The 25386-nt window shown below is 39.0% G+C and overlaps 1 protein-coding gene across 1 annotated transcript in view; it reads right to left on the bottom strand.

Moving 5' to 3' along the window:
- ATP8B4 (ATPase phospholipid transporting 8B4 (putative)) overlaps nucleotides 1-25386 on the bottom strand; it is a 264877-nt gene that overhangs the window by 199619 nt on the left and 39872 nt on the right. The gene's annotated exons all lie outside the window — the stretch shown is intronic.

Genomic DNA, 25386 nt, shown 5'->3' on the forward strand with positions numbered 1-25386 from the left:
ATGAGAGAACTATGTGTCACTGAGGTTTGGTGTATGAATGATCCTGTCACCAGGTAAAGAGCATGTTAGAGTGGGTAGAGGGCTAGACATGAACAGGAGGGGAGCTCCTGGGAAAGGAAATCTCTGGGAAGGCTCACACCTGAGGGACCACCCAAAATTTGCAAATTAATGCCATCTCTAATGCTTGTGGGGGTTGGCAGCACTTAATCATATGTGGGTAGGAGGGAGAGGAGGTAGCCATACAGAAAGAAACACCACGGAATGCCTCTTAAGACACCCCAATAATCATTCATTCTGCAGTTAAAATGTCATAATGTCGTTAGCTACATGCTAATAAGAAGGGCAAAGGGGGCCAGGCACAATGGCTCACACCTGTAATCCCAGCATTTAGGGAGGCAGAGGTGGGTGGATCACCTGAGGTCAGGAGTTCGAGACCAGAATGGCCAACATGATAAAAATACAAAAATTAGCCAGGCATGGTGGTGTACGCCTGTAGTCCCAGCTACTCAGGAGGCTGAGACAGGAGAATCACTTGAACCCAGGAGGCAGAGGTCACAGTGAGCTGGGATTGCACCACTGCACTCCAGCCTGGGTGATGGAGCAAGACTCCTCCAAAAAAAAAAAAGGAAAAAGACGGGCAAAGGGACATTACCAAGAGAAACCTGGCACCACAAGTACCAATTAGGACAGATAAGGAAATTCCAAAGAGATATGCGGGCCCAACAGGTATAGATTTGACCACTATACAACCTTTCTAGGATGGTAGCAATGAGCAGGGCCACCATCAGACAGGATTTGTATTGATCACCAGCCCACACATGCACATTAACCAACAGTAAGGGAGGGTCCCACAAGCCTAGGTGAGGAGTTAAGGCAGGAGCGGGAAAAACGAGGCAAAGGAGAAAGGTGGAGACTTGAGACAGGGGCAGTAATTTGCAGAAAAAGTCCAACATGATAAAGCTCCCTGCGCAGAACCTTTGGAACTGTTTTCGCACAGGATCATCCCACTCCTCCTTTGAGGTGTACCCATTTTTTCCTACAATAAGCTCTTTACACTATATTTCTTTTCAATAAAATTTTTCACTGTCTTCCTACTGTCTCTTGGTTGAAATCTTTCTTCCAAGTTAGACAAGAGCTGGGACATCCACTCTCCCTGGTAACAAGCATCAGTACCCAGTAGGTAGTTTTTCAACCATTACCCCCACCATTCCACTCTCCTCACTCTAGTAATCCCCAGTGTCTATTGCTGCCGTATACGTCCATGAGTACCCATTGTTTAACCCCACTCATAAGTGAGAACTTGCAGTCTTTGGTTTTGTGATCCTGTGTTAATTCACTTCAGATAATGGCCTCCAGCCACACCCATGCTGCTGCAAAAGACATGTTTCATTCTTTTTTTATGCCTGTGTAGTATTGCATGGTGTATAGGTACCACGTTTTCTTTATCCAGTCCACCACTGATGGGCATCTAGGTTGACTCCATGTCTTTGCTATTGTAAATAGTGCTGTAATGAACATACAAGTGCATGTGTCTTTATGGTAGAACGATTTATTTTCCATTGGGTGTATACCCAGTAATTGGATTGCTGGGTCAAATACTAGCTCTGTTTTAGGTTCTTTGAGGAATCGCCACACTATTTTCCATAATGGCTGAACTTATTTACACTCCTATCAACAGTGTATAAGCATTCCTTTTTCTCTGCAACCTCACCAACATCTGTTATTTTATTTTATTTTATTTTATTTACTTTTTAATAATGGCCATTCTGACTGGTGTGAGATAGTATCTCATTGTGGTTTTGATTTGCATTTCTTTAATGATTAGTGATATTTAGCATTTTTTCATATATTTGTTGGCCACATGTATGTCTTCTTTTGAGACGTGTCTTCTTGCCACATAGCAAATTCCATTCCTGGGGTCACCTAGACCAAGTCTAAGGCCTTTCTATGTTGATAACCTTCAAATACTTGAAAACCACTCATAGGACTCCCATAAATACTTATGCTGACTTGGACATTCCCAAACCTTTCAACTATTCTCCATGATTTATTTTACAGGCATTTCTTCCCAGTCAGGCTCTTCTGGATCCATCCCAGCTTCTCTGCATCTCTCTTAAAACATGATGCCCAGAACCAAACACAACTGCAGAGCAGCCTCAACAAGTCTATATATAGTAAGGACTTTGATGTTCTGTGTTCTGAACTATTATATTGACATGTCCAAAGATTTCATTGGCATTCTGGCAATTGTGTCTCACTATGTCTTCATATTAAGTTTTAATCAACAAAAATTCCTAGATCTTTGCTACATAAATCACTATTAAATCATGTTTCCCTTCCTATACATTTATAGTTGGTTTTTAAAATATTTCTGTATAACATCTTTCATATTTCCTATTACACTAGCCTAATGAAAAAAAAATTAATCTTGAGTGTACTATCTAAAGCATTAGATATTCCTCCCAGCTTTGTGTCATCAGAAAATTTCAAACACATGCCTTTTATATATTCTTCTAAAGCTGTAGGCAAATACACATTTTTAAAAAAGGCTAAATGTACCAAAAATTTTTTTTAATTAAACCAATAAAGCTATGGCAAACTACCAGAGATCTCTCTACAAATTAATGTTAATACTTTTTTCAGGTATTATATAAAACATATTAAATATGTTTTATTTAACCATTTGTAAAGTCATATAACTATATTCTTTGAGGCTTAATTCTATCCTATCCACAAAAATAACATGAGAAATTTGGGGTGAAAAATATTACTGAAATTCGGAATCAACATGCCCAAAATAATATTTTTTGAATTAGGTTAGTTTGGGGTAACTTGTTCTAGGTGAACCTACCCTGGTTCCTAGCCATCACTCCTATCTGTTTTTTTAAAATCCGGTCATCTGTTAAATGACCATTTTTAACATTTGATATGGTTTGGCTGTGTCCCTACCCAAATCTCATCTTGAATTATAGTTCCCATAATCCACACATGTCATAGGAGGGACCCGATGGGAGGTAACTGAATCATTAGGGTGGTTACCCCGATGCTGTTATTCTCACAATAGTGAGTGAGTTCTCACGAGATCTGATGGTTTTATAAGGGGCTTTCCCCTCTTTCGCTCAGCACCTCTCCTTGCTGCCTCCATGTGAAGAAGGACGTGTTTGCTTCCCCTTCCAACATGACTCTAAGATTCCTTAGGCCTCCCCAGTCATGCTGAACTGTGAATCAATTGAACCTTTTTTCTTTATAAGTTACCCAGTCTCAGGTATGTCTTTATTAGCAGCATGAAAACAGACTAATACAACATTTGTCAGGAATCAAGGTGTCCAGTTTTGTGCTACAAGTTGTGGGAAAATAAGAAGAGATGTCAAGAGAAGAGTTTCCAGCTTAGTTGGTCTGATGCGCACTAATGTACTGAAAACTGTTCTGAAAGCTAATAATGATGGTATTGTAGTATGTTAACTACTCAAGAAGTTAACACACTGCAAAATAGGGTGTGGGTACTGTCAATCATATGTTTCTCTAAAGAAAGGACTTGGAGAAAAGAATGGGGAAGATTAAAGCTAAGGAGAAAATACAGTTAAATAAGGAGGTCGTATTCCTAATTCTGTTTTATATTTTCCTTCTAACTTAAAACTAAAATAGAGGTTAGCCTAGCATCTTGCCAAAAGGACATATACAATGTCTATAACCGTCAAAACCACAGTAGGAATTATAAAGAAACTCTCCTACAAAACTGAGTTCCATATAGGTAAAGAGTTAATTCTGTGGGATAAAGTAACAATGCCAAACAGAAATTATGACAATATTCTCCTATTTGCTTAGCTTGACATATAGCAATGATTGTTTTTGTTCTGTTGTAACTTAGTCACAGATGATGCAAACCCTCACAGCTTTGAATGGGAACAAGGAACAAGGGCTCCCCCTCCTGGAAAATCTCTGGGCCAGTCTACTTTTCTTTGTTTTTCAACCAAAAGCAAAACACGCTTCCATTTCCACTGCCCTGTCCAAGCATATGAGTACTGTATTGGTAAGACCTTAAATCAGGCACATTAATATTTAGTCATTTCATAGGCTATGGGCCTACAGTCCAATCTGAGTCCAATTCATTTCATAATAAGGCACAGAAAGATCTTCACCACTATCCTTTCGGAAGTACTTTCCCACCATGAATGACTAGAAACTTCCCAATCCAGAAGAAAAGGAGGAGACTCCACAAAGCCTCTTTGGTGCCGATAAAAGCCAAACTAGAGGCCATGGCATTAGCTTGTTAGTGAGGAGGAAGGTTCATAGATTCCACGATGAAATAGGCTTAGGCTCACAGTCACAGGTGATGCCAGACCAGGGCATGATCCCACATAGTGGGAAAATGCCTCCCCGTAAATGAACGTGAGGAAGCACCTGTTCCCTGTGGAAAATGTGCTTCCATGAGGGAGAAGGGCAAAGATGAGCTGAGGCCCATTATTCCTTCAAGATTGGCCCATCCGGTCAATGATTTCATCACATATGTGGCAGAGTGGGTAATGGAGTTGGGAGAGAAGTGTCACACCAGTAGAGAACCCTCCACCTGGAAGGCAACGTCATTGCTTCTCTAAAATATTTTAATGCAAAGGCCCTTAGGTGGGCAAAAGGTGGTACACTTGGGGATCTAGAAGAGGGCCTACGAGGCTGGACTGCACAGGTCAGCACAAACAGGCTACATGGAGTAGTTCCTCAGAATACATACTAAGGATTTTAGTCCTTATTATCAAGACCAAAAGAGTCTTTATTATAAAGACTAATAAAGACCAAAATCATAAGTGAAGGGGGAATTACTGAAACGTCTTAGGCAAAGAAGTAACTTGTTGAGATTTTTATTTTAAAATATCACCCTAGCTAAGTGGAGAACAAATCAGTGGTGACACAAGAGCAGATATGAAAAGAGCAATGAGGAGGTCTTTGAATTAGTCCAGGTGAGAGATGATGCACAGCTTGGATCAGGGTGGTGGCAGAAGGAATGATCATGAATAGTAATAATAATTGACATTTGTCAAGCTCTTACTATGTGTGCTGTTCTAAGAGTTTTACATTTTATAGCTCATCTTATCCTCACATCATCCTTATGAAGTAGGTACTATTATTTCCATTCTGTAGAAGGGAAATCCAAGGTTCAGAGAGATTAAGTAACTTACACAAGGTGATACAGCTTGTAAGTGGTGGTAGAGCCAGGATTTGGATCTAGTAATAGACATTCTGCTCCAGAGCCTACACTCTTCACCGCTGTGCTGCCCCAGTTCATTGCAAAGCAGTTATCTCTTCTGCTTTCAGAGTAATCTGCCCTTGCTCTCTCTTGCAGTCTGCATTTCAAGCCTGCTGCCACTTTCTTACCAAAGAAAATTCAGTATATTTATCTTTTCTTCTCTAGTCAAGCCCTTCAGGCACAGCCCTTGTTCTATTGCCTGATGCATGCTTACAGCTTCCTTGGATTCTCTTTCAGTTCCCCTCAAGAGTGATTCTCTTGGCCCCTAACAAAGCTCAATGCAGACAAATAGTATGCATAACTACTCCCTTACTTTAGCTTTCAACCCAAGCACAATGGCCAAAGTCCTTTGTATTTCCAACATTTACTACTTGGTGGGGGGCGGGGGCGGGAGCGAAGGTGGGGAATAAAGTAAAGAAAATGAAGTAAAAATGACAAATTTTTCAGAGATGGGCTACCAAATAAAATATTAATAAAATGGGAAGTATTATTTTTTCTAGAGATCCTCATTATACATACAAAGTAAGTGTATTGCTTAAGTAAACAAAGCAAATAGAAAATAACAAACTCTGTTATATTAACAAACATTTGAAGCATTTGGGAGATTGCCTCAATTTTCCACTGGCAAAATGGAACTAACAACATTTCTCATATATTTATAGAACTATCATGGAAATGAGAGCATAGACGTAAAAGCATTTCTGCTAAATTGAAAGAATTATGCAAATATAGCATTTTTGTGAGCGACCCCCAAATAATTCAACTGTATCAATAAATGCAATGTACTAGTCAGGATAACCGGCTATGCTACAGTAATAACTCCAAAATCTTCATGGCTTAACCCAGTAAGAGTTTATTTATTGCTCATGCTACTTGCCCAACATGAGTCTGCTCATCAGATACTCATAATGGACCACCCACCATCTTCAATGCTTCAAGGTATATTACCAGAGGAAAAAGAAGCTCTGAAGAGTCCCACTCTCATATGTAATGCTTCAACCCAAATGCTCACAATTTATTGGTCAAAAGAGTCACCATGTGTCCAAAAGACAGAAAGCTAGAAACATTAATGGATGTCACTAATGGCTATTGCAACCAGTAATGGACGCTAACCTAGTATCTTGAGAGTAAGAGACACATCTACTACCAAATATACCAAAAACCAATCTCAGCACTTTAAATTCAGTCCTGTTAATGACATATGTAACATTCATTTGACTATTTCCTCTCCCCATCAGCTAAACAATGTGCCAAGTTCCTTAGTCCCTTGAACTGTATAGATTCATCTCCCATCCATAATTCCAGGGTCAAATTAGCTTAAGGCAAGTACACGGCCCACCCTCCTAATTACAATTTGGAATTCAGACACTGGCACATAAACTACGTCAATTCTGAAATTTGCTGATAATGTAAGCTTTCTCTTTCCTATTGCATTCCAATCTGGAAACAAGTAGCCCTACAGATTACTAACAGCAACTTGGGGCTATGAGTGGGGAGGCTGCCAAGAACAAACTGCACTAAAAATTCAGGGCCAAGAAATGCAGAGAAAGAAACTAGACCAAGCCTCTCCCGAGACTAGCCCTATCTCTGGACTTTTCAGTTATATGATCTGTTCATTCAACTCAAACTAAGTCAATTTGAGTTGGTTTTTCTTTTACTCTCAACCAACCAAACACTAGGTAAGAGCATTCATAATATATGCAAGATCAGTTTGCTTTTTAAATAATAGCTTACTTGTATCTCTATGTTTGTCTTAAAGAATGCATCCCAGAAGGCTTAAACCCAAATGAGCTCAGTAGTTGTCCAGGGACACTGCCTACGTCTATGAGTCCCACAAGCCCCAGGAGCTTTTGCAATGAGTACCACAGTTTCCTCACTATCAAATCATCATCCCACATCTGATGAGACATTTGTACATCATGACAACTATAAAAAGTAACTTTCCAGAGCTTGAAGGGGAAAACATCTAGCTTTTCTTGCCACAAAAGGAGGCAGATACAGTATTTTTATGGTACGATCCAGATTCCAGAGACAGAAATAATCCTGACTAATAAGGGAGAGATTATCTCTAAGCCATATAATAAAAAACAGAAAGGCATTGTGTCCACAAACTACTGGCATAAAAGAGGAAGTAGCCAAAAGGCATTTGTACCACTCAGAAAATATGTGAATCACCCATGTTTATGCAAAGATCTCAAAAGAATGCCTGTATGGGACCTGGAGATTAGACATCTGGTACCTCACTGATACCAGGAAGAACCCCTGGAGGCTCCTCAGTATCAGCTGACTGTTGCCTGGTGCAGAGTCCACAGTTTCCAGGATAGGGGCAATGGAAAGACAACAGTGCTCTTCTATGAACTCTGCTGAGGAAGCCTCAACCACAGAAGAGGCTTTGCAGAGAGTGTCAATCAATAATGACTACACTCATCATCACCACCACCACCACCATCATATTAACGTTCTCCTGAGTCTGGGCTCCCAGACTTGAGCAGAAAACGTGTATGAGGAAGGAAAGAGCAGAGGGCACATATCCCCCAACACTCATTCATTCATTCAACTAATTTTTGTTAAAGTCCTTCTGTACGTTAGGCAATAATGTTATTGAGCCAGGGCTATAGACATGACTAAGCAAAGACCCTCCCCTCATTGAGTAAGTTTGTATGTTAGTTGTGGAGAGAGAGGCAGGAACAAGCAGACAATAAACTTGTAAACTGATGACACAATTTAAGGAGGTGATCATCAAATGCTATGACAAAAATAATGAACAATAGAGCAGGAGCACCTTGCCTGCCAAGACTCCCTCAGGAAGCCTTATTGCTTGATTTTCCAGGTTAATGCAGTATCAAGATTACCCTACTTGGTGAGACCAGTGGGAATACGTGTCCCGTAGAGGGTGCTCGCTTCCTGGGTGCCCAGAAGAATCCTTTGGGCTATCAAAAATAAAAAAGAACTTCATGTATATTTTAACTAAAAATGTTAATGTTACTAATGTTTAATTACTATAGATAATATATGTGTATGTGTATGTGTATATATATACCTATAGCAAAGACAATACACATTATCTATAGTAAAAATAATATATAGTACACACATGCATATATGTGTATACACAGGTATATAAATATTAATAGTACAATGTATGCATTGTCTATATGTATACACACATATAGATTAATTTCTTTTTTTTAAATTTTTTATCGAAACAGGGTCTCGCTATGTTGCCCAGGCTGATCTCGAACTCCTGGCCTCAAGAGATCCTCCCGCCTCGGCCTCTCAAAGCACTGGGATTACAGGTATGAGCCACCACATTCAGTCAGATTTAATTTACTTTTACAAGTGAGGAACATGCTCAAAACCTTTGAAAACTGTGGACTAAACACTGTTATGGACAAAGGAGCTCATCTGTGCCTCCACCTTTTAGAACATGTTTCACCAAGACTTGGGCACAGAATGGAGAACATATGACTTTCTATGTCATGGCTTCTCTGGGTCATACAGTGACACCAGATAATGGTGTTGCCTCCTTCCATCTCCAGGTTCTATGCTGAACACTGTAAGTACATCATCTCAGGCAGTCCTCAAAAAAATCCAATGAGCTGTGACTATTTCAGCATCATTTTACAGATGAGGAAACTGAGGTTTAGAACAGTTGTGAGGGTTGCCTATAAAAGCAAGTCTTGTACAATCCTGTGTTGTCCCAAATGGTGTTCCATGAGAAACAAGTCAGAAACTAGGAAGTCTCTAGACTGCCTTTTGGTTAATGGACTTACTGGCCCTCATCTGACATCCTTCACTCTGGTGAAGAACAGAACCTCTCTAAACTAAATCACAGGGAAGGGCTCACATTAATTCAATCAGCCGGAGCAGTCACTTCCAGTCCTTTCAATCTAGGGAGAATATTGCTGGGCTTGTCTAGGGAGCTCATTTTCCATCTAGACCTTAGGAACAGAGATAGTGACCAGGAAAGCTTTCAGGCCTCCGTCTCCCCACAACGCAAATCTGTCTGACAGTGTCACAAACTTTATTCTCTTTTCTACCCCCTAGCCTTAATTTAGTGTTCCAGTGTCTGAAAGACAGTTCTACAGCTAGTAAATGGCCTATGAATAGTAATTTATCTACAAAGAACTAATTTTGGATAATTATCAGGGGAACAAATTAAATTTCCCTCTGAGATTAATTTAATCACACTATTATTTTTTCTCCAGGGTGTTTAGAGGCATATAACATTTTAAATAGTTGCAATAAAATGTTTACTTTCTTTTTGTGAGATCTAAAAAAGGACTGAAAATACAGACAGAAAGAGAGAGAGAAAAAGACCTAGTATATGCCTTCTCCAGAGAGAAAAGAAGAAGACATACAAAAGAGAAAAATAAAAGAAAGCAAAAATTGTGTTTCAGTGGGACTTCCCTGGGGCATCGCTAATGATCTGTTTGCCTCCTATCTCTGCTGGGCCAGAGCTCATCTACGCCTCCTCCTTTTCAATCAGCTGGGGATCTAGGGAGTCAGGCCTCAGCTTTGGTCCACAAATGCATCTCAGCCTGAGCTTTAGGGATCTTATATGTTCAGAGTGGGCATTTCTTTGAGTTGAGGTGGGAGCTGGCTTGTTCAAGCCCATTTCCTGAACTACAGGGGATTCTTTGGACAACTTAGTACAGGTGGATTTCTTTATTAGGTCTGAAAATTAGACCATATTCATGCTGCTGTGTAGTCTGGGAACTAAGCCAAATTTCAAGACCTCAGTGTTTACAACAATAAGAAAGACACAACAGAAACGTCCAGTTAATGAGGAAAAGCACCCATAAAGAATTGCCCAAAGAACCAAAGAGTTGTAATAGCACACTATACACAGTCTAATCCTCCCTAGCACTCTACTTCTTATACTAGAGTTCTACATAAATAACACCACCTCAGGGGTAGCTATGCAATTTTCTCCTGAACCCCTAAGGATCAGATGGAAAAAGTGTATGCAATTGTGAGCACTCTCTGTCAAGCCCAGGGGGTACTGGAGCAACTGGGACCCTGATCCACTCATGAAGGTGTTCTCCTGCAACAGTCCTAGCCTTTCCTGGTCTCCAGCCCCTTCGCAGCCAGGACTGGGGAGTAAATCTACATTCAGACAAACCCACAACACCTGGCTTTGTGTTTTTTGTTTGCTGAGTGGCTTTTGTTTGGGAGTAGAGGTATTGAGAGGGAGAGAAGACCGGGAAATACAGAAGGAAAATTCTCTACATGGGGCAGGCAGGGGAGGGCAGGGAAAAGAAGAGTTTTAAAGCATCTTCTATCATTAAAACATATCAATAATAATCTATGAATAAAGTGCCACTCTTTAATTTTTGTGATTATATCATGCACAACGGGTTTGATGAATTTTCACCAAATTTGAGGTTATGCTTGAGCTAGTCTGAGTTAAATAAAGACTACCATAAATTTGCTTTGTGGGACTGACAATGACGTTCCCTGATTACATATACAAAAATAGGCATTTGTCTTCTGTAGGAACCAACATGGAGATTCAATAAGAAGCCCAGGTGGATGCTGAGCGGAGCAAGAGCTGCACGGTGAGAAGATGCAGTGAGTCTCCAATCAAAACTCACTAGGCCAGATCCTCTAAGTCACTGAACTGATTTGCAACTGAGCCACTTCTACGGGAACAACTCTAAGTACCAGGCTCCAGCTCAAATAACAGTGTGACTTAGTTGTTTAATAGTTAATGATCCACCAGAGCATCACTAGGAAGGCCAGCTAGGAATAATTGTAAATGTACAAAACTGTGAAACAAAGCAAACCAGGTCCTTTCCCCTGTTCCATGAATGAATGGCTCTAGCTGCAGCTCCTGGACCTCTTCCACCATCTCATTTCACTGCCTTCATAATCCTCTTCCCTAGTGCATTCCTCATCCATGTTCCTCTTCCTGATTCGCTCCATCTGGCATAAGGGTTAGAAAACAAAGTTCATCCAGACACTTATGCAAGTGTGTCAGTTTTTGAGGAGGAAGAAGCCAGAGAAGTCAGAGGGTATGGAGGAACAAAATCAGAAGGCTTGTCAGAGGAATAGATAGATGACTGTGCCCTGTATCCCTCCCTCTGAGGGTCACCAGGGGTGCTATCAATGAGATAAGGGACTTGAAGGGCTGGAGGAGGCAAAACCTAGGGGTCTGTGGCCTGAGCCCTTTTTTAGAAACTGATTTTCCCCAAATGGTTAATATTTCTTGTTATAACTCCACAAGATATCAAGCCTGCTTTAGGTATTCTCTTCCCACAATTGTCATTTCCAGTACTGTAAAATGAGTTGCCCTCAGTAAGGAAACTGAAACCCAGAAAGGCTAAAAGGCACTTGCCTTGGCTGAGCCAGAGCCATGGCCCACAGCATGCCCTGGGTTTCTAGGAAATTTTCTGATTCCAGAACTATAGAAAAGCTGCCACTAGGAAGGAAGAAGGGAAGGAAGGAGGCAAGGAAGGAGGGAAGGCAGACATACTGTACTGAAAGGAACTACTTATATGACAAGACACATCACCTCAAGCCTTAAACTTAACACACACAGGTTAAGAACAAAGACCTTCCTCACAAACCCGGTTTCAGAAAAGCTTCAAGAACTTCTTGAAGACATTTTTCCCAAAAAATCTACTCATATTCACCACAATGAAACAACAATCCAGTTAAATAATACTTGAGCGAGCACAATTTTCCCAAGAGATATTTAGGAAAAAGTGAGGGCTCAGAGTCCTGAATCTGAAAAGTGATTCCATGTTTTATCAACTAAGTGACCTTTCTCTTAATTCCTCCAATCCTTCATTTCCGCCGTGTAAATTTGCACGGGAATACCTACCATGCAGAGTTGTTGTGAAGATGAAATGAGATAATACATGTAAAGTGCCTAGCACTGTGCTTGATAATTACATACTTTCCCCGTCCTGCCCCCACCACCACCTCTTTGCTTTTGCCAAAATCTTCCAGGCACTACTAACTAAAATAAGAAGAAAGAATCAGTTCAGAACTTCTGAAGCTCAAATATGTATATGAATCATTTGGGGTTTTGTTAAAATGCAGTGATACACCTGTAGTTCTCTGGTGGGGCCTGAGAGTCTGCATTTTTTTTTTTTTTTTTTTTGTGAGATGGACTCTCGTTCTGTTGCCCAGGCTGGAGTGCAGTGGCTTGACCTCGGCTCACTGCAAGCTCTGCCTCCCATGTTCATACCATTCTCCTGCCTCAGCCTCCCAAGTAGCTGGGACTACAGGCGCCCACCACCATGCCTGGCTAATTTTTTGTATTTTTAGTAGAGACGGGGTTTCACCATGTTAGCCAGGATAGTGTCGATCTCCTGACCTCGTGATCCTCCCGCCTCGGCCTCCCAAAGTGCTGGGATTACAGGCATGAGCCACCGCGCCCGGCCGAGAGTCTGCATTTCTAACAAGCTCTAGGTGAGGCCAATGATGCTGGTCGGTCTGTGGACCACACTTCAAGAAGCAGAGTATTAAAGAGCTCTAAGAGTTTTGATACGCACAGATTGCTGTGATATAGGAAAGGTTGCATGCAGCTTTTTCAAAAGCTGATGTAAGTTAAATTAGTACAAAGCCAAGGGAGTCCCATTCCTGCACTAGAGACTATGAACCTTAGGAGGTACTGGATTCCCCCAGTAGGCCATGGAGTCGAATCAGTGTCACAGGTGAAACACTGAAATGCCTTACTCTGGGACTTAGGCTAGAAGTACGATGTGCCCTTTTGACTCAGCTGAAGATATTTTTCTAGACTTCATTTTCAATCCTTTAAGAAAAGTATATTGGAAGGGGAAAAAAATAAGTGAAAAATCAGATATTTTTCCCTGCATTTTCAATTTAAGCTCTGGCAAATAAAAAGATCAGATCAAGCATCAAGTTGGAAAACAAAGGAACCATGGAGGAAATTCCACAGGTATGTGGAAGCAAGGAGGAGCATAGCAGGCTAAGGAGAAGGAATAGGGATCAAAGAAATTCTTATTTTTAAAAAATGTACATCCCAAAACGCAGAGGCATCATTTTCACAGGCAATACCATGTAGGCCCTGAATGGTTTCAGGAATTTAGTAATAACTATTAGTTGACAAAACATAAATGCAAAACTATTCCAATGTCAAAATACCTTATTGATTTCAATAAGCCTAATAAAATTCACATTTGAATTAAAGAAACAACAAAAATTAACTGCTTTTCATATTTAAAGCATTCAATTCCAATATACCCTGGAAGTACTTTTCAGTGAGCTCATCATCTTCTTCAGTCAGTTTAGGTTTAGATCTACTTAAATGTGACTGGCACATGACTTTCTGAGTAGCCAAATGGTTCCCCAAATCCAGACAGGGATTCAAAGTACAGTGCAAATTGGGAAATTTTCAAGCCAAGTCAGGTCATTTTCACACTACATAAATGAAACATGGTATTTTACCATTATTTCACTCTCTTTGAAAGACCTTTATTACCAGTGTGAACGACTTTAAGAAATGCATTTATCTCTTCCTAGAAAATTGTCTTCCTTACCCAGATACAGTGAAAATGTTTATTATAAGCTAACATAACTTTGTAATGTCTTATACTGTTATTTCATTTATGTGTGTGAAATGATCTCAAAATTCCAAGAGCTCCTGAAGGGCTGAGACCTTATACGTTTTTAAGTGTCTAGAGCATTTAACAAAGTGATAAGCAAGAATTACTTAATACATGCGATATAGTTTAGATGCGTGTCCCCACCCAAGTCTCATATTGAAATGTAATCTCCAGTGTTGGAGGTGGGGCCTAGTGGGAGGTAATTGGATCATGAGGGCGGTTTCTCAGGAATGGCTTAGCACCATCCCCCTTGGTACTGTCCTTACAATAGTGAGTTATAGTGAGATCTTGTCATTTAAAAGTGTGTGTCACCTTCCCACTCACTCTCTAGCTCCCACTTTCACTATGTGATGTGCCTGTTCCCCCTTCACCTTCTACTATGATTGGAGGATTCCTGAAGCCTCCCCAGAAGCAGATGCTGCTGTGCTTCCTGTACAGCCTTATAGAACCAAGCCAATTAATCCTCTTATAAATTACCCAGTCTCAGGTACTTCTTTACGGCAATGCAAGAACAGTCTAAGACAACATGGCTGATAAACCCAACTGGAAAAAATACAAAATAATATATGAGAGGAAGACAATTCCACTTATGAGAAAATAACATGAGTTAATATAATTTTTCATAATTAATGACGCATCACAATAATTTTCAGTACATAACCTATAGAAGTTCTTTTGCCAAAGGAAGATAGGCACTCGCATAAATATAGATTTTTCACATTATTTAGCACAACATGCAGTTTATTAATTTTTTCATATCAGAGTGCAAGGGAGAAAAAAATCAAATATTCTGTTAGCTAATTTTGTCACCTAGAAAAGCATTTCTTTTTCTGCAAAGCATTGTAAAGAAGTTCAGCTCACTTGTGCTTCTAACCTCAAAAATGTCTTTCTTAGGACAATGGCGTTTTTGTGGTATTGGGTCTACAAGAATCTTTGAAATATCACACGTGGTACTAAGTGGTTTGCAAGAATCACAGGGATATGACTTGGGGAGGAATCTTCAAAGTTCAGTTATTCATTCTATCCTTCTGCTTCCACACATGTAGAAGTAATTTAAACCACTACTATAATAGATGTCTTTAAAAAAAAAAAAAAAGCCTTTCTGCTTATTAAGACAAAGAGCAATATTACTACATAATTAAACAAAAATTGGGCTGCCAGCAAGGACAGTTCATTATAGAAACTGGAAATAGTTAAGTAAACAAGATGTAATGATTAATGGCCCAACAGCAACCTATAGGGAGGTCTCTAGTGATAAGATGCATGGCTATGTTCTTAATTGTGTTGTGCTCAGTATTTTTATTACTAACTTAGATCAGTGATTAATCCAGGTTGCCCATTAGAATCACTAGGGGAGCTGTAAGAAAAAAAAAAAAAAATGCCTGGACTCCACCCCTAAAACTCTGATTTAATTGACCCATTTGTTTAACTATCAATGACAATGCAGAGATATGCTAAGTCCGCATAGATATGATAATAAAAGGAATAGTTTAATGACAGAGTAAGTGTCTATTATGTGCCAACAAGCCCTATGACAAGCAAGATATGGAGATAAATGTGACACAGTTCTTGTCATTAACAATAAAAATAAATTTGAGATTAATAGATTCAACAGTCACTGAAAAGACAGTGCAGTCTTAGACTGTATTAATCATCTTTCTCTACTTCAAGATGGTCAACTAAATTCTAGACTATTGTGTTTGACTTTGGAGGAACCCACTTGAAGAAGTTACAGAAAAGCTGAGGCTCTTTGAATAGAAAAGGAATAGCAGGTGATTTTCCTGGAGATCTGTTTATTCAATGAATTTGTGTTTGATAATTTTAAACACAAATATCAGAAGTGTTATTGCATGAAACAGAAGACATGTTTGCTCTGCTTTGGTCTCTGAAGAAAAGCTAAAACAATGGAAAATAAAGCAAGAGAATATCAATTTGGTTCAACTGATGGAAAAAATTACCTAATGATTAAAACTACCCAAACACAGAAAAGGCTGTTTGGGGAGGTAATGAGGTCCCCTCTTCTAGAGGGATATAAGCACAGACAGGATATGGAGTTGGTTAGAATTCTGTAAAGAGAGTTGAATGGAAAAGCTTTAAAGGATAATTCCACACTGAAATTCCACAGTGTATTATAGTTAGGCTAATTTCCTTGCAGTACCTAAGAAATCAGGTTTTTCCTTTTGTATAAAAAAAAAAAAAGCCCTTCTTCCCTAAACTTTTGGACAATTGGGACATAATGATGTCACCATCTATTACATACCTAGATGACACCTGAACAGCCACATCTGTAATGATGTGAATTGACAACCAAGGAGCACACATAAAACCCAATACAATCAGGACTGCTAGAGACACCAAGTCAAGGGTATCAGGAGCCAGAGCTTTAGATCACCCATCTCGGCATGTGACTCTGATTGCTGTCCTCTGCTTAATTCCTCTGAGAATAGTCTTTCATTATTCAAGCAAAAACATTCTTACAAAACTGTATATACTTCCTCACAACTACAGCCTTACCCCTGTGCACACATTCATGCAATAGGCATAGATTTATTGACACATATATAGCCCAAGTCTTGGATCATTTTTAAAGTATTAAAGTATTTTCAAGTTTAATGCCTAAGTAGCTTACTTTTGAAATAAACCTGCAAATTGTATACTTGATGTATTAGTCTATTCTCATGCTACCGTAACAAAATACCTGAGACTGGTAATTTATGAAGACAAGAGGTTTAATTGGCTCATGGTTCTGCAGGCTGTACAGGAAGCATAGAGGCTTCCGCTTCCGGGGAAGCCTCAAGAAACTTGCAACTATGGCAGAAGGCAAAGGGGAAGCAGGCACATCTTACATGGTTGAAGCAGGAGCAAAAGAGAGAGGGAGGAGGTGTTACACACTTTTAAACAACCACATCTCAGGATAACTCACTCCCACTATCATGAGAACAACACCGAGGGGATGGTGCTAACCCACTCATGAGAACTTCATCCTCATAATCCAGTCACCTTTACTACGCCCCACCTCCAACACTAGTGATTACAATTCGACATGAGATTTGGTGGGAACACAGATCCAAATCATATCACTTGATAATTGCTATGAGAGCAGATTTTAAGTGTTCCCATCACACAAAAAAATAATAAGTTATGTGAGACCAGGCATATGTTAATCAGCTCGATATAGCCATTTTGTAATTTATACATATTTCAAAACATCACGTTGTGTGCTATAAATATATATAATTTTTATTTGTCAAAAAAAAGAAACTACATAGAAAGTCAGGTCTAAAATGTGACAGTAATCTCGGCACTAGTTTCATAATAGTGGACGTGAATGTAAGACTACCTTGTTACATAAATCATTTGACCTTTCAACAACAAAATGTACCATATGATTGTTACCATCTTTTAGCAATATGATTCCCAGAACCAGACAATTTGGTCCAGTAAAGAAGATTGCAAAACAAGATAAAAACCACTTTGAAACCGTTGGGGTTCGTGGTTTTTCCGTTAACCTCTCAATTGTTACTAAACTTGCCCAATTTCATCCACACAGTTGATTTATGGATTATTTTCATGAACTATTTGCCAGCAAAGGAAACTGCATTTATAGTTCCTTCTTCACAAGTAACTTACTCTTCTTTCTATGTCATCTTTTCATTTTTCAATCTTACATTTATTCCATTATAGCCAAGCTATAATAGAGCAAAATTCTATGATCAAAAATTGCTTATTTTAACTCTTACAATTCCAGTTACGTATTGCTTGTATACTTTTCAGTTTTGTAACATTGCAGTGAAGAAAGTAAAAGTAAAAACAAATAAATAAGCCAAATCTGTATTTTTTTTACTTAAAATTTACTTCTCAAAGCAGATGGAATGGGAACTAGTTTATGAAATTATCTCAAGCCTGGAACAGGTAAATAACAAACAAATACCTCAGAGAACTTACCTAGATTATTTAATTACTTTAATGCGCCATTTTAGAACATTTAGGAATAGAAATTCAGAGGCCAGAAAAAAAAAAAAAAAAGATTAAAACAGGCAAACTAAATTAGGGCAACAAGAAATCAGACGAAAGCTTAGCCAAAGAATAACACTATTTAAACAAATCAGATCTCAAAAAGATTAAAAAAATTTATGCTTTCATGCTCTTGAATCCAGAAAGAAAATGAATTTGAGACATATCCAACAAATATCTTTTCTCCTACAAGTAAATTATTTATAAAGAAAAAATTAAAACTTTTGCCATGTCAAACTTAGAATAACATACACAGATATTAACAGCACACAAAACAGAAGCCATTTTCAATGTTTGCTAAAAAGCCACTGTTACTATGGTGAGGCCCCAATACAAAAAAGCAACAACTAACAACCAGAAACCCGTAACAAATGCAAGTTACTGGTGCTTTCCATGACTAATTCCAACTTGTCACACTGCTTGTCATCACCTGTACTCTTTAGTTGGTGCATCCGGTCATCAGGCCTATAGATGAGGATCCACATCATGTGGGCAGTACAGCTATGCTAATCAAGAAGAATACAGACTCAAATGTCCCATCAGTCTGGGGATGTGTTTCAACACTGTGACATCCCAAGAGTCCCCCAAAGAAAATATTCACAGAGTTTTATCTTTCCATGGATTTTAAATACTATCTGAAAAGCCAAAATATGTGAAAAGATTGATTTAAAAAATAGTTGACGAAATTTCAGTGAGCCTGAAAGCTTTTACACTGCTTCTCTTCTCTTTATTGCAAGCTATTAATTGAATTCGCTCTACCCAACTCCCTCTTTTTTTACAGTTTTTTCCTGCCCTCTGACTTTCGAACCTCAACTTTTTTTTTTTTCTTTGAAGATTTTATTCTTCATAATCAAGTTTTACATAAAGCCAATCCCAATACCAACTTAGGGTGATAATATAGGACAGTAACAGCAGCTGAATTTCATGTTTTAAAGCAAACCTGCATTTTGATTTTTTTTCCGATTATTTCATTCTTTTTTTTTTCTTTTTTATTATACTTTAAGTTCTAGGGTACACGTGCACAACATGCAGGTTTGTTACATATGTATACATGTGCCATGTTGGTGTGCTGCACCCATTAACTCATCATTTACATTAGGTATATCTCCTAATGCTATCCCTCCCCCCTCTCCCCTCCCCACAATAGGACCCGGTGTGTAATGTTCCCCTTCCTGTATCCAAGTGTTCTCATTGTTCAATTCCCACCTAAGAGTGAGAACATGCGGTGTTTGGTTTTCTGTTCTTGCGATAGTTTGCTGAGAATGATAGTCAAACCTCAACTTTCTTAAAAAATTAAAACTGCTTTCTTGAGGTCCTCCAGTTACTTCCTTCTATTAAAGATGCTTTCCCTTAGTTCTCAACCTCATAGGCATCTACTATTAGACCTGTTCACCACTCCCTCTTTCCTGAGACGTTCCCTTCCTTAACACTTTCCTCCACTGTCCTCTCTTCGTTCACCTCAATCTTTGCTGTCCTCTGCTCCTTCTTAAGTTCTTTCCCTCCCACTCTCTAACAAACTGAGTTTCCACCCCATACCTCACATTTAGCAAGTTCCCTCACTGTTTAACAAGCCCCACTTCTCTCCTAACTTACAGTCAAATATCCTTCCAGCTGATATTCCTAAGTCTACAGCTCCTACCACACTCAACTTCTGTTCCATATTAACCTGGCCATTTCCATTTGGGGATTTGGCCTATTTTATATGGAGGACAAATAAAATCCCTTTTCACTTTGTGACTCCCCAGCCCCTGAGAGCCAATTACCTAATGTTTAAACTCTTCTTTTAAATAGTATGGTGTCACCTACCCAAGCCATAATTCCTCATGACACTCTCTCACCTCCCTTAGCCTGTAGTCTAAGGTCCGACTACAGGCTTTTGCTCCTGCCTCTCCTTGCTAACACTGGTGGTACAAATAAACAAACAAGGCAGGAATCATTTCCCATTCCCTCTGGCAAAACTTCCTCAAACATTTTCACGTACTTTGAGGTCTCCTTTCCCTAGCTTTACAGCCCACATCACAAAATTAGAATTTTGCAGCACCTTTTCATTCTTTCATTCTTAACTATTATTAGTTTCATTCTAGTGTGCTGGGCTTCTCTTCCTGAGTAGATTATATTTGCTCCTTGAAAGTAGAAAGCAGAATTTGTACCCCCTTTCTTTTTTTTTCTTTTTCTTTTTTTTTTTTTTTTTTTTTTTTTTTTGAGACGGAGTCTCGCTCTGTCGCCAGAGTGCAATGGCACAATCTCTGCTCACTGCAAGCTCCGCCTCCCGGGTTCACACCATTCTCCTGCCTCAGCCTCCTGAGCAGCTGGAACCACAGGCGCCCGCCACCACGCCCAGCTAATTTTTTGTATTTTTAGTAGAGATGGGGTTTCACCGTGCTAGCCAGGATGGTCTCAATCTCCTGACCTCATGATCCGCCAGCCTCAGCCTCCCATAGTGCTGGGATTACAGGCGTGAGTCACCATGCCCGGCCTGTACCCCCTTTCTTAATAGCTCCAGTAGCACTCAACACACTGCTAGTCTAAGCAGGCAGGTCCTGTAGCATGCACTTTGGGGCCCACCTAAACATACTCTGCCTACACTAGCTTCTTCATGTATTGTTATCCCTTTGAACTTTATACGCTTTTTGCAAGTTGCCTCAAACATTCTTTGGAAAATAAATGAGGAAAAGGCAACAAACATACATGTTGTTAGGTATAGAGCAGGTATGTTGTGAATATTAAATTTTGAAAATTATTTTTATTTCTATTAAATAAAAGGGGACAATGAATGGTCTATGCACCCCACACACAGGAACAGGAAATTTTCCTGTTAAGCCAGTCTTTTCTCAGAGAAACACAGATACATTATTATGACATGGGCCTAAAGAGGCCCAGTGACCATCTCGGCTCACACACTGAGAATGATGGTGAACCATGTTTTTCTACTCTGCTCTCAACCACTTAGATTCTGAGTTAAGAGGAGAGAGAAGTTTGCTGACTGTGGAAACGTACAAAGTCCTGTATAAATGGGCGGGAGGGAAATACAAGGAGTTCATGCTGCAGGGAGCCTTAGTGGTGTGATTGTGGCACTGGCTGCTGGGAGTCGGAGGCACTCAACCATATGGCTGCACTGAACGAACACTTTGGAAAATCCAAATGGGCATTGTTTTACCAACCACAAAACATCATGAGAGCAGCAATAGATTTCATCCAATAACTAGGATATCAACAAGGCGTTTTCAGATTCTAGGAATAAATTATAGCATTAGAATCATAATTTTTAGGTGGGACTCTTTCTTTCTAAGCATGTAAAACTACTGGTTAAATCTTCATCAATTTACATAAGCCTATGCACTTCCTAAACGGGATCAATAATTCCACTCAGGAAAAAAATCCTTTAAAAACTGCCCATAAATATATTCAGATAAAATTTATTAAGTGTTTTGGCTTTACTGAAGTTTCTGAGTTTGAGGCAGGATAAGTTCCTCATCACTCAAATGAGTTCATCTCCCTTCTCAAATTCTGTTAAAGTTCAAGAGAATTGAATGGGGATAGATCATACCTGGGCCTATGTGACAGAGAGTGAGAGAACAAGAATCAATGGGAACCAGTGCTTTCCATCATTTTTTTTGAACTTTCAAACAAAATCAGAAAATAGCTATAATTAAGCTAACACTTTTTCTGACATCTTTTAACATTAATACATTTTAATACAACTTCAACTGTTTTCATCACTTCTACCATTCACTCTGAAATCCTTTTAACAGGAGTGAGTCTGACTGTTTGACTCACTCACAATTTTTCTTTTAACCATTATTAACATTAACATATTTTAATAGAGCTGTTTTCTACTTCTATTATTCATTCCTTTTATTAACCAAGAAAACATTGAACTCCCTTCTAATGAGAATTTTAATTCTAGCACTTGGCTCACTCTCCCTCTTCAATCCCATTTTGTCTTACACATTTTGGCAGTCTAAATCCCTCTTGTAATTTGATGTTTTTACCTTCCAGTTCTCACAATACCACGTCTAATTTACATATTAATTTGACTTAGAATCATTAACCTTATCTTTTATGTCCTAAACCTTTTATTTCTCAAAAGTGCTTTTGATCATTTTTAAGCCTGTGCTATGTCCTAAAATGTGATTTGCAGCTTTAGAGTTTGTTGATAAATGAAGGTTCTCGAGGTATTGAGGTATCTTCTGCCAGCCGTCCAGGAAAAAAGTTTGGTTGGCCGGGTTTAATGTTTCTGGAAATCGCACAACTTATCAGAGCCATCTGTAAATTTTTCTCCTAAATTCTTACCTACAAGAGCCCGGGGTAATATTTAAGGTCATGCTTAGCCTCACATTGTAAAATTGTGTATCTCCTTTATCTACCTTTGTCTTTAGAATATAAGAACTTTACCAGTATTTATGTGAGGCAAGGCAAAGTAATTGGGGTTTGTTTTGTTTTGTTGTTGTTTGGTTGATTGGTTTTTTGTTTTGTTTGTATTTTGTTTGTTTTCCAAGATTGCTCAAAAGAGCCACATGACATCATGAAAAAAAATATAGGTTTTAGAATCTGGCCAATCTGCATTAGAATTCCAGTTTTGCTGGAAACCATCATTCTCAGCAAACTATCGCAAGGACAGAAAACCAAACACCGCATGTTCTCACTCATAGGTGGGAATTAATGACTTAGACAAGTTACTAAATGGAGCCCCATCTTCATCTCAGTGGGTTTTGTGGAAGATTGAAATATGTTCAAAGTACCTGGTACACAGCTGGGTTCAAGCTGTACGAATGTGAGCTATTATCTGTGTGACCCTGAGCAAGTCACTTAAGTGAGAGCTCAATGGCTTAATGTTTTCATATATTTTAAAAATATAATTAAAAAGTAAGAAATAAGAGTACTTCAAGGACTAGTTATAAGATTAAATAAGTTTAATACAGTACAGTGCTTAGAACCATGCCTTTCATATGGTGAGCCCTAACTGTTTTAAGCTATCATTATCACTGTCTTTATTAATTATTATGAACATTCTCCCTGGGATATGTCTCCAAATTCATTTCCATTTGGAGTGATATTCTTTAAAGCTGGGCAAGACTGAGCAAAAGACACCAGAACGCTGCCTTTCTTAAAAGGATATTCCATTTAGCAGTTTAAAAAAAAAAAAAATCTTAAAATCAGATAGGCATAGGTTCAAATCCCAGCTCTACTTAGACTAGCTCACAGGGTTGTCGTATTTTATTCTACTTTACTCCTTACAATAACTGTATTAAATAGGTGCTTTGATTATCCCCAACATACAGCAGAATAGACTGAAGCTGAGAGAGGCTCCGCAGCCCTCTGACTGCACAGCCAATCAGCCTTTTGGGTGTTCCCGAATCAAGGCAACACCACCTAGGTGTAGTGGGGGGTCCCATGCTCCTTCTAGAAGCATGGCAGGAACTCATTCCCTCTAAGCCACAGAATAAAGGAAGTCCTTTATTCTGGGATATCTGTGCCCCTCTCTGCTCTGTAGCTTTTCTTTCTCCACTTTTGCTGTCACTCTTAGTTTTGCCACTCCATAGTGGATTTTGTTTTTATCTCGGTTTTTTTGTTTTGTTTTGTTTTGTTTTGACACGGAGTCTCACTCTGTCGCCAGGCTGGAGCGCAGTGGCACAGTCTTGGCTCACTGCAACCTCCACCTTCAGGGTTCAAACAATTCTTCTGCCTCAACCTCCTGTGTAGCTGGGACTACAGGCACACACCACCACATCTGGCTAATTTTCATATTTTTAGTATAGACAGTGTTTCACCATATTGGCCAGGCTGGTCTCGAACTCCTGACCTCGTGATCCACCAGCCTCGGCCTCCCGAAGTGCTGGGATTACAGGCGTGAGTCACCGCGCCCAGCCCATCTTGGTATGTTTTAACTCAGAAATAGAGCTACCTTGTTCAATCTGCTGTGGCCACGGGGTACTCTTCTACTGCCTCGTCATTATTAGGAAAACCCAACAGAAAACAGTCACAGCCACACATGCGCATGCTTTTGTTCAATATCATGAAAGCTCAAGAGAAAATCATGTCTCTATCATTAGCATTTTATGACTTTTAAAAGAAAGAAAGATCTGAAGCAATGGCAAATTGTTAACATCTATTCAATATGGGTGGTAGGCAAATGGTATGTTGTTATTCCCCATGCTTCTCTGTGAGTCTGTGATATTCCATTAATTAAGCAAAAATAATTGCAAATTGAAAAGAGCATACCATTTTACAAGGCACAAACATAATAAGGCTTTCCTTATAGGGTTACGACTCACAGAAGGAAAATACTTGTTATATATTGGAAAACAAGTAAATGAAGCCAAGTACTTAAATGCATAATTATCCCAGAGCAGATTAGTTATTACTGGGTATTTTTCTCAAGGTCTTAAATATACATGTATCTAGTTCTCTCATTTGGGACTTGATGGTCAAGACTTTCAGAGGTCATTCTCTACAGTTAAAGGACTGGCTATAGAATGGATGGAAAGGCATGGGGCCAAGTCTGGTGTTCACCAGGAGGGCTGAATGACCATATATCAGGAGGCCATACAGAGTGACATTTGTCACCTTGGGGAATTATAGCCCTTCCCTCTCCCAAGCTAAGAAGCATGTTTATCAGCCTCCTAAGAAGGATTTCTTGTCTCAAGAGCAGACTTACTTTAACCAAGCTTACAAGATTGATGAATAAAATCAGAGTGTGTCAGTATACTGATCTACAATGAGAAATCTGTCATGAAGATGGCATATTGAATTACTACAGGGAAACCTACATTGAAAATCAAATTATAAACACAAGTTTGCATGACTAGCACAGCATGAAAAAAGAGAAATTTTAGCTACCTCTCCTAAATATTAATACATATTAATGTTAATTAATCATAATTAATTAACTATGATTATGATTAATTATGATTAATTAACATTAATATGTATTAATATTTAGGAGAGGTTAATAATTAATAATAATCAAGCTATAATAGCCCAATGCACCCATCTCCATATATGGGAAAGATCTGCCAATAGGAACAACACACAAAAAACTCCATTGACCAACATTCTCTCTCCTCTAGCTGGTGCCTAATGGACACTGCCAAAGTTTGCCCCTGGGACTCTCGTATTTCTATGCTTTAATAGCCGTCAAACCCCTCTTTGAATTGAGACTTTCTTTCATTAAATGTGCTAGTAAACGCAATCATATAACAGGTCTTACAGGCCACATATCACCTACAGAAACAACTCTACCAGTTATCTATCTTTGAGCTTATAAAAGATTCCAGGTAGCAACTTAGATAGAGTCACAGAAGAATAAGAACTTTATGAAGGCCATGATGTAATTCATGAAGTTGTTCACCACTGTAGCCTAAGACAGTGCCAGTCACTTAGTAGACATTTAATAAATATTCCTTACGTCAATGAAAAATATCCTCACTTAAAATAAACTGTTCAGTACAAGCCTAAAGCCCGCACATGTAATCATTCTGTAAATACAATCATTCAGGACCTGGGAACTTTATCTGTTTTTTTCTTTTTTTTTTTTTTTTTTTTTTTTTTTTT

Source organism: Theropithecus gelada, chromosome 7a (genome assembly GCF_003255815.1).
Source record: "Theropithecus gelada isolate Dixy chromosome 7a, Tgel_1.0, whole genome shotgun sequence".
NCBI lineage: Eukaryota > Metazoa > Chordata > Mammalia > Primates > Cercopithecidae > Theropithecus > Theropithecus gelada.